Source organism: Lolium perenne, chromosome 2 (genome assembly GCF_019359855.2).
Source record: "Lolium perenne isolate Kyuss_39 chromosome 2, Kyuss_2.0, whole genome shotgun sequence".
Classification (NCBI taxonomy): Eukaryota; Viridiplantae; Streptophyta; class Magnoliopsida; order Poales; family Poaceae; genus Lolium; species Lolium perenne.
The window spans coordinates 29,750,530-29,761,570 of NC_067245.2; positions in this window are offsets into that span (position 1 = coordinate 29,750,530).

Genomic DNA, 11,041 nt, shown 5'->3' on the forward strand with positions numbered 1-11,041 from the left:
AGATCCGTTCTGTGAGGCGTGGCGCCGTCTCTGACGTCGGTTTGCTACTTTTATCCGTATCAACAGTTACGAAGAAAAATCCTAACGGACGAGTTAGGTACCCGATAAATATGACTGGGACTCGACAGAATGGTAAGACCTTAAGCGGCACCTGTCGAAGTTTACACCAGTATCCCGAGATCATGTCCAGGGACGTGATTTTGAAGTAGGTTCTTGCGGATTGCCACTAGAGCAGTTAACTAGTACCTGATCCGTCAGATGAACTAGCCCCAACTACCATTATCCCTGTACAATATAGAAATTTATGTGAAGAAACATAGAAAAGTTTTAAATTGTCGAGTAAAAATAAACAGTAGAGATTTTCCCTGACGCTACGATTCAAGTAAAATCTCGGGGGCTACTGACATAGGCATCCCCAATGGGCCTGCCAAAGATAGTACCCGGGGTTTGTTGAAGGCCCACTACCCGAAGAATAAGAAGACTCGGAAGCCCAAGATATTGTTAAGGAAAGCTAGAATTGTAATAGGAAGCATTATTTGTAATCTTGCGGGAGGAGTTAGAAACCTTCCCGGACTCTGTAACTTGTGCAATACGAATCCCTCGGCTCCGCCTCCTATATAAGGGGGAGTCGAGGGACAAAGAAAGGATTGGATCATTGTTTCTCAAACCCTAGTTTCATATTCGTCAAGTACTTTTCGGCTGAAACCTTCGAGATCTACTTGCCCTCTACATCCAACTAAACCCTAGTCTACAATCCGTAGGCATTGACAAGTTAGTACCTTGTCACCGGTGTTAGCAGTTCCTGAACCTGGAAAGGATTACACGGTGTATTGTGATGCTTCCAAGAATGGACTTGGATGTGTTCTTATGCAAGATCGGAAAGTAATAGCTTATGGATCAAGACAGTTGAAACCACATGAACACAACTACCCAGTACATGATCAAGACAGTTGTAATTTCTTGTTACCACGACTAGAATGTTTGTTGCCATAAGTTAATGCCACAAGCTGAGCGGTTCGGGGAAAAACGTCTAACGCTACAAAAACAAAAGTCGTTGACATAGGGTTATTGCCACAATTGGCTATTGCCACAAAGGAGCATGCACCACGAAATATGTGTCGTTGGCAAAGGTTATTGCCACAAATATTTATCGCCACAAACTATCAATCGCCACAATTCGTCTGCATGTTGCATTAAGCTATCACCACAAACCAAAATGTGGCATCAAGTGAGTGTTGCCATGGGAAAATTTGTGGCAACTAGCCGACCTATTGTTGCAATAGTTTACTTCATTGCCACAATTGATTTTTCGTTGCGATAGCCTATTACCATGTGTGCAGTTGCAACGGTTGCCAACGAAAGCTGTTTTGTGGCAATATGTACATATTGCCACAATTTGGCATATATTGCGACGATTTTTGTTGTTGCAATAGACCCAAATCCTTGTAGTGAGTTGTGTATGCTTTGAAGAGTTGGAGACAATTTCTATATGGATCCAAGTGTGAGTTATACACCGATCATAAGAGCTTGAAATACTTCTTCACTCAGAAAGAATTAAACATGAGACAAAAGAGATGGTTAGAGTTGATTAAGGACTATGAACTGACAATCAACTATACACCATGCAAGGCCAATGTAGTAGCAGATGCCTTAAGCAGGAAAAGTACCGAGAATCAACCTACAGAATGGGAGATTCCAAAAGAACTTCGAAAAGAACTAGAAGAAGCTCAGATTTTGTTTATCCAAGGTGATACAGTGGGAAGTATAGCAACCATGAGAATCATGGATGAGATGTATTCAGACTTGAAATATGAGATTATTAGAAAACAAGTGGATGATCAATTTATTCAAGAAGAAATCAAAAGGATTGGAGAAGGTAAACCATCGGAATTCAATCTAGGGGAGTTTGATTCACTATACTTCCAGAAAAGGATATGTGTACCGGATGATCCAGAAGTGAAGTCAATCATATTAAAAGAAGCACATGAAACACCTTATTCAATACATCCGGGAAGTACTAAGATGTATATGGATTTGAAGGAGATGTTCTGGTGGAACAACATGAAAAGAGAGATAGCACAATATGTTTCTGAATGCCATACATGTCAGCGAGTGAAGGCAGAACATCAGAGTCCTGCTGGATTACTCAAACCACTAGAGATACCGGAGTGGAAATAGGATGAAATCGAAATGGATTTTGTTACTGGTCTACCAATGACTAGTAAGAGGAAGGATATGATATGGGTAATTGTGGATAGACTTACCAAGAGTGCTCATTTCATAGCAGTAAATACAAAGGATACTGCGGAGAAGCTTGTGGATATATATGTTAAGGAAATAGTTAGCAAACATGGAGTACCAAAGAAGATAGTTTCAGATAGAGGTTCAATTTTCACATCAGCATTTTGGAAACAACTCCAAGAAGCTTTGGGATCCAAGTTAGATTTCAGTACAGCATATCATCCACAAACCGGAGGACAAACCGAAAGAACCAATCAGATACTTGAAGACATGCTTAGAGCTTGTGCTCTAAACTTTGGAGGCTCATGGGAGGACCATCTACCATTAGCGGAATTCTCATATAACAATAGTTATCAGAGTAGTATCCAGATGGCACCATATGAAGCATTGTACGGGAGGAAGTGTAGATCCCCAATCTGTTGGTTTGAAACAGGAGAAAACAAGGAGTTTACACCGGACTACATCAAGGAGAGACAAGGAGTCATCGAGGTGATCCGAGATAGACTCAAAATAGCTCAAAGTCATCAAAAGAGTTATGCCGACCAAAGGAGAAGAGTTTGGGAACCAAAAGTTGGAGACATGGTATATTTGAAGGTTAGCCCAATGAAAGGACTTAAGAGGTTCGGAGTAAAAGGAAAGTTAAGTCCTCGATATATAGGACCATTCAAGGTACTCAGTCAGAATCGAGAAACAGCTTTTGAATTGGAATTGCCGGAGCAGCTCAGTCTAGTTCACAATGTATTTCATGTATCACAACTCAGAAAGTGTTTGAAGGCACCAGATGATCCCATCACACATGAAGAAATAGAATTGCAATCAGACTTAACTTATGTGGAGAAGCCTGAAAAGATATTGGAAGTCCAGTGGAAGAAGTTAAGGAACAGAGCAGTTAAATACTGCAAAGTTCAATGGCAACATCATCCTGAGCGAGAAGCAAATTGGGAGACGGAAGAAGAACTCAGGAAGTCTTACCCCGAGATGTTCAGATATCAATCTTAACTTTGGGACGAAGTTTCTGTTAAGGGGGAGAGGCTGTAATAACCCAGAACATAGGAACAACGAAGGGTAGATTTAGAAATGGGATGTGCATTTCATCGCAAAACGGGGGAAATTTTCGCGCCTTATTGCAACTAAACCTAAGAGGGATCGAGGTTCTCTCTCATTTTGCACTTAGGGTTAGGCAAGGTGAATTAGGGAAATTTCGACATGATCTCTTTTGTATCTTGTTGTTTTGGGGAAGTGTGATTTCATTTGACAAGCAAGATGCATTTGGAATATCAAACATTAAGTATAAAAGAATATGGAAATTGAATTCACAAATTCAAAAACAAATTATGAATTCAAATAACTTTGAATTTCAAAGTGAATAATAAATACAACATTTATTCCAGAATATAAACATTACACAGATCAAAAGCTCATAAGTAAAATTTGAGCTTTATTGATAACATAACACAATTACATTGTCTTTACAATATTCTTGATACAAGAATTGATGAATAGTAAAAAGAAATGAAAATGAAGATTACAATATTGCTCCTAAACTAAAACCTAGACTAAATGACTTGAAGTATATCTTCATGGTCATATTCATCTTCAAAACCTGCAAAAACAAAACAGCAAGTACTAGCCAGAATGTTAGTGTTAGCCAAAGAATTCAGTTTGGACAGAACCAGCTGTCATGTACACTTGTGCTTGTCCAAAACTCTGGATAGCACAAGATAAGGGCAACAGCAGACCAAACCTGAGCACCACCAGGGGCTCAAGTTTCAGCATATGAGAGCACACAGCTCATGTGTGCTGGGCAGGCCATAGCAAGGCAATGCACAAGCTCAGTCACCAAAGCAAGCCAGGCTTGTGTGTCATTGCAAGAACAGAAGTAGAGTTCATATAAAAGGGGCACAAACCCTAGAAACAGTAACCAGTCGACCAGATAAGGATTCACAAGGTAAGGTGAAGGTAGCACAGCATAGTTCATCCAGTTCTTGCTCAAGAACAGAACCAACACACACAACCACTCAACCACCAGAAATCATGGTGACCTGAGAAGATCATCCAAGACCTAGAGGTGAAGGGCTGTGACACAAACCACAAGTCTGCATCAACACAAAATCTCACTCTAGGAGCTGGAACAAGGTATACCTAGTTCCTGGAGAAGATCCAATGGATCTAATCCATAAATCATGCATGACACAGTCATGGGATTGAGCAGATGCTCAAAAGGGTAAATCATCACTTGGTTTTCACCAAGGATCACTGGCAGTCTAGAAAGCCACTAGAACAGAAACCATCTAGATACAGATCTTGTGCACAGAAACTAGTAAACATGCACTGATGCACACACTAGCAAGATCTCATGCACAAATAGCACCAGTAGATGTATTACAAGGATTAGCAGCTAACCAAGACTACACAGAAAATCCTAAGCATGCAACCATCAGGAAACCCTAGATTTCTTCACAGGCAAGCATATTGGCATTCATATTTATTATGATCCCTAAATATGCAAGCAAAGATGAGTAGCCAACAAGATCCAACCAACCATGTGAGCAACCAGTCAGTAGCAAGGCTACTGAGGTCACTTCATAAGCAAATCGCTGCATAATTCATAATTAATTAATATACAAGCAAGTAATTTAATCATCACTGCATAGCAGTTCATCATTAATTAATTTATACACAGCACATGTCACTGCATCATAGCCACTGGATCAAGTCCAGTGAGCTAGGAAGAGCAACAGCACATACATACAGTAGCAATAGCATGCTTGAGCATCAGCATCAGTAAGGAAATAATTCACTTAGCCACAGAAATTAATCCACAACCAAGCCACTGACATTTAATTGATCAAATGGATCAATTGAATCAAGTCAAGCCACACAGATAAGCTAGCCAACAAGAGATGGTTGATCCAATGGATCATTGGATTACACAGGAGGCACAAAAGCACCTCACAGGCATCACTGACATTCACAAGTGTCACAGATGCATAGCAGTACACCTAGACAAGCAAGTATAATATGCCAGTAAGCATAGCAAGCTCATAAGCATGAACAACATGGCATAGCAAGCAGTAAGCAAGCAACACATGGCATGCACAGCCAGCAACACACACTGGCCAGTACCAGAGATTGGTAAATTGGCCAGAGCTTGCAGAAAATGAAAGCACAGGTAGCTTAAGCAGCAGTAGCAAGGCTCTGCATGATCACATGATCATCAGAGAGAAGTAGAACAAGAGGAGAAGGAGCACAGAAGCTTGGGAGGCGCACAGGCATGGAGAGGAGAAGGAGAAGGACCAGAGCAACTTACCCGCGCCTGGTGGCAGAGGCTATGGCATGGCAAGGCAGTGCTCGCGCGGCCATAGCAGCTGCAAAGCCAGGGAAGGCGCCGGCGTTACGCCGATGAACACCACCACAGCAGCACGGCACGGAGACGACAGCACTGGTACTGCGAGCAGCACCCGCGCCAGGTCGGTCTCGGAGGCGCAAACGTCGACGGCGAGGGTGAGAGCTCGTCGGAGATCACCCAATCGCCCGAGGCGATTCTCCACGAGATCCAGAGAGGAGGCGATTCGCCAGGAGAGGAAGCAATCGGAGAAACCACACGGACAGATCGATAGATCGTCTCACGGTGGTCCAGATCAGGTAGGTGGCGAGGTCAGGGAACCACGGAGATGGCCGGAGCACGGCGGCGGCCATGGCGGCGACGCCATCGCCACGGGTGTCGCTAGAGGTTAGGGTTAGGTCGAGCGAGTGAGAGGAACGAGTGAGTGAGCGAGCGAGGTGGGCCGCTTCGGCGCCACCGACCCGTTATGGGGCACGCCTTAGTGGGCTGTCCCATGGGCCTTAGTAAGTGGGCTGGCCAATATGGGCCAGGGGTATTTTAGTCATTTCACAATTAAGAAAATAGCCAGAATTTCACCATTTTTTAGTAAATAAAATACAACTCTAAAAATCCATTAAAAATTGGATTTGTGAATGAAAAATTATTCTTAACAAGAATAAGATATGAAATTGAATTTAAGAAACAAATTCAAATTTATGAATCTGATGTATTTAAAATAAAAGCTTAGTATTTCAAACTATTATTTTCCTTGTATTTAAAAATCAAGGAAAAATCTCAAATAAGTTCAAATACTTATTTTCAAACATTTCAAAATGAAATTCTATTATTCCAAGTCATTTCAATTTGAAAAAGGTATTTTCCAAAGGAAAATACTCTATTCCTCTTTATTCCAAAAATATAGAGGCAACTCTATTATTTCAAATTATTTTGGAATGAATAATGAATCGCCAAGTTAAAGTAGTTTTACTTTGAATCATTTTACTTTATGAGAATTAAAGTAGATTACACATTAAAGCAATTGCAAATTACTGCCAAAGGCATAAATCTTAACTCAACCCTAAATTATAATAACTCATTGGGGTAAAGGGTTTCCACATAAAATAATACATACATGACTGCATTATTTGGATTTTATAACATTGGCCTTACTGGACAATGATGCTTCTTACAGAACCCGAGGTCCAGGTTCCATCAACTGCATTGAACTGCACTATCTCGCAGTCCACAGGCAAGTTCACCCTTGCTCATACCAACTTGAGTATTTTCTATTACTTTAAATGCAAAGCTATATACTTATCATTCTTGCATGGCAAATAAAATGTTACTTTTCCAACTATGAATATGACTATGTGGCTGGCAATGGAACCATGGTATGTGTTGATATGGTGGAGGTTCCATTGCATGGGTTATATTAACCTAGGATGAATTACCAATGCCGTCCAGTGATTCTAGCGCCGTACAAATCGCGTTAACCATGAGATCTATAATGGCTCTGGGGAAGCCAGCCGTATCTTTTCCCTTCTGCACGCCAACGGACTGGTAGAGCTGCGGGGTGTTGGAGGCACTGCCGTAGGTTGGGATAGCCTTTTAAATCCCCATCCATATGTGATGTCGAGCTCTACGGTCTATGATGGATTGTCCAAAGTACACCGTGAGTAAAGCCGTATTATCGGGAGAAGTCTACTGGGGGTGTACGGGTGGACAAAAGGGTGGGTTTGCAGGGTCGCGGAGAAGGCGGTGTGGGCTTGGATTTTCATACCTGGCCTCACACCAAAGGAAGTGTGAACGGGGGCAAGTCCCTGCGGATGGCAAAAAGGATGGGATCTCTTGTGGGAAAAGTAACGCACCTCTGCAGAGTGTATCAAATTGTGGCTGTCACTCCTTGTTCCGGGAAGGGAACTGCGAACGCGGCAGGAAAGGAACTCCATGAAGTTCTGGTCAACGTGTGAAGACTGACGGGCATAGTTTTCATAATAAAATAAACCTTTTTAAGAAATGTTTTCAAAACATGCATTGACCTGAGATTTCCTGATCAATGGTCGTAGCTAGTGCATCAAACACCTTTTACTCTTTTAGAACTTGCTGAGTACCTCTGTACTCACTTTCTTTCGACACCCTTGCTAGACTGTGATTCGAAAGTGGAGGCTATCGCCGATGGAGGACCAGAAGGAAGCTATGAGCTGGTCTACAAGGAACCTGATCTTACCGGAGGAGTTGAAGGAGTAGACTATGGGATAGTCTACGGACCCGATGACACGGAGGTGGAGGAGTAGTGATATACCCTAGCATCATAGAGCCGAGCAACGTAGAACTTACCTAAATAAGTTGTTGAGCTCTTTCATCCTTAGTTATGAGTTGTAATCGTACTTTAGTAGTATCCTAGGGTGTTCTCATAGGACCTGTGAGAATACCAACTTGTTAATACAATGTTTGTAATAATATATGGAATGTTATGACCTGCAATGTTTCTGTTGTACCACTCTGAGGGATATGGCAATTTGTGAAGAAGTCCCTTCACAAAGATCATATCAACGACTTGTATACTACAACATGCAGTGGTATGCTGGGTCACCGCAAAGGGTTAGTCTTGTTCATCCCCTCGTTGCTCCCATCTTCTAGATTGCATCTTGGATTGGATTGCGTTCTCGCGGTAGGATTTTTTGTTTTCTATGCTACGAATCCCTACAATGGTATCAGAGCCGTGTCTATGCATAGATGGTTGCACGAGTAGAACACAATTGTTTTGTGGGCGTTGATGCTTATGTTGTCTTTAGTTTGAGTACTTTGCATCTTTGTGGCATAGTGAGATGAAGCGGCTCGGGATAACTTTACATGACCGCGTTCATGAGATTTGCTCCACGCTCGACATGCAACTTGTATTGCATAAGTGGCTTTGCGGGTGTCTGTCTCTCCTACTATAGTAAAGATTCAATTTACTCTTCTATTGACAACACTAGTATCACCGTTGTGGTTCATGTTCGTAGGTAGATTAGATCTTACTTGAAAACCCTAAACCACATAAAATATGCAAACCAAATTAGAGATGTCTAACTTGTTTTTGCAGGGTTTGGTGATATGATATGGCCATAATGTGATGATGAATATGTATGAGATGATCATTATTGTATTGTGGCAACCGGCAGGAGCCTTATGGTTGTCTTTAAATTTCATGTTGAGTAGTATTTCAAAGTAGTTGTAATAGTTGCTACATGAGGTGAACAACCATGAAGACGGCGCCATGGACCTTGACGCTACGCCGACGATGATGGAAATCATGCCCGTTGATGATGGAGATCATGTCCGTGCTTTGGAGATGAAGATCGAAGGCGCAAAGACTAAAGGGTCATATCATATCACATATGAATTGCATGTGATGTTAATCCTTTATGCATCTTATTTTGCTTAGAACGCGACGGTAGCATTATAAGATGATCCCTCACATTAATATCAAGATAATAAAGTGTTCTCCCCTCGTATGCACCGTTGATATAGTTCGTCGTTTCGAAGCATCTCGTGATGATCGGATGTGATAGACTCAACGTTCACATACAACGGGTGTAAGCCATGTTGCACACGCGGAATACTTGGGTTTGCTTGACGAGCCTAGCATGTACAGACATGGCCTCGGGACAGCGGAAACCGAAAGGTTGAACACGAGTCATATGGATGATATGATCAACATGTTGATGTTCACCATTGAAGCTACATCATCTCACGTGATGATCGGTTTTGGTGTAGTGGATCTGGATCGTGTACCACTTAACAACTATGAGGGATGTTGTATTAAGTGGGAGTTCATTAGTAATTAGATTAAAACATGAACTAATTATCATGAACCTAGTCTGAGTAGTATTTTGAATTAATTTTGTAGTATTGGCATCCGTTTTCTACCATGCACTAGTCTTGTAATTGAGATAGAAATACTGTTAAAATCTGACAAGAAACTTTACGGACTGGTACCGTATTGTTAAAGAATCAAGAAATGATTAAGTCCTATTGCAAACTTTTAGTAAACCTCACATTGTTGATTCAAAGAGTTATGGTTTCAATTAGTACCTAAAGTTATCTTGTCTCCGTGAAACTTGAAGTTCAAATTTGTTTGAAAAGTAAGGAGCTGAAAATTTAGTTTTCAGAAATAATCAAGGTATGAGATATATGTGATATCTAAGACCTTATTGCAAGATGATAGAATATAATTTGGTGAGGTTACATAAACTCATAAGTTTTATGGGAATGTACGAAGGTTGAAGACGCAAGGCATCCCAATCCTCCAACTATTGGGGCACTAACGATATTCGCATATCCATGAAGTGATCATCCTTAGTATGCACCGTTGCTACAGACTCATCGTTTCGAATACTAAGGTATAGATTCTACGTGTGCATACAACGGGTGCAAGCCAGATTTGCACATGCGAATACTGAGGTTAAACTTTACGAGCCTAGCATGTACAGACATGGTCTCGGAAAAGTCGTCATGATATGATGGATAAAATTATGAGTGAAATTGTTCATCATATTACAAAGTTACTAATAGTGAAATCTGAAACACTTGTCATATGATGATCAACTTCAAAGTAAGAACCTCAAGGTTATTGGTATTTGACCAACAAACCTAGAAGTTAATGATGTTAAAGTGTTTTTCTGAATAATGAGGAAAGCTAAAAGAGAAACTACAAAAGATATTTTGGCAGAAAGAAAAGAAAAGACTAGAAAGTCTAGCTCAGATGTATATAAATGATATACATGTTATGGATGTATTCCTTGTTTGGTCACACAATGAAATTTTTGGGTATTAGTACCATATTGGTAGGTATGAAGTGTCATACAAAACAACACAATACAAGAATACAATGGCCTAAGTGACTGACAAGGAATATGATAGGAATGCACGTCTGAAACAAAAAAATAAAGTGTTATTATGTTCGTCGTTGGCATTCTATCTAGCCCTTAGAATTTATAATAAAGAACTTAATAATTGTTATTTTGCTCTGGTCAAATGAAAACAATGAGTTGTTCAAATTATGACATTACTCCATGTACAATGGATAAGTTATTATAAATCTTAATAGTGAAACACACATACATAACACTGACGCTAAAATGCCATAAGGCAAATGATTTGAATTCCACTTATTTGTGGAACCGCCATTTAGGTCATGTTGGAAAGGAACGCATGAAGGAACTCCGTGCAAATGGATTTTTGGAGTCATCTGATTATTTGAATCGTTTGGCACTTGCAAATCTTTTCTAAAAGAGAATGACTAAAATACCGTTCATAAGCCAAGAGTTGAATGGGCAACTAACTTAGTGGAAATATACATGATGATGTGTGGTTCACTGGGCATAGTTGTGTGCGGGAGATTCTTCTACTTCATGAAAATTCCAACAATAAATTGAGTATATAAATGTGGATATATTCGATAAGGAAGAAGTTTGAAACATTTGAATGGAT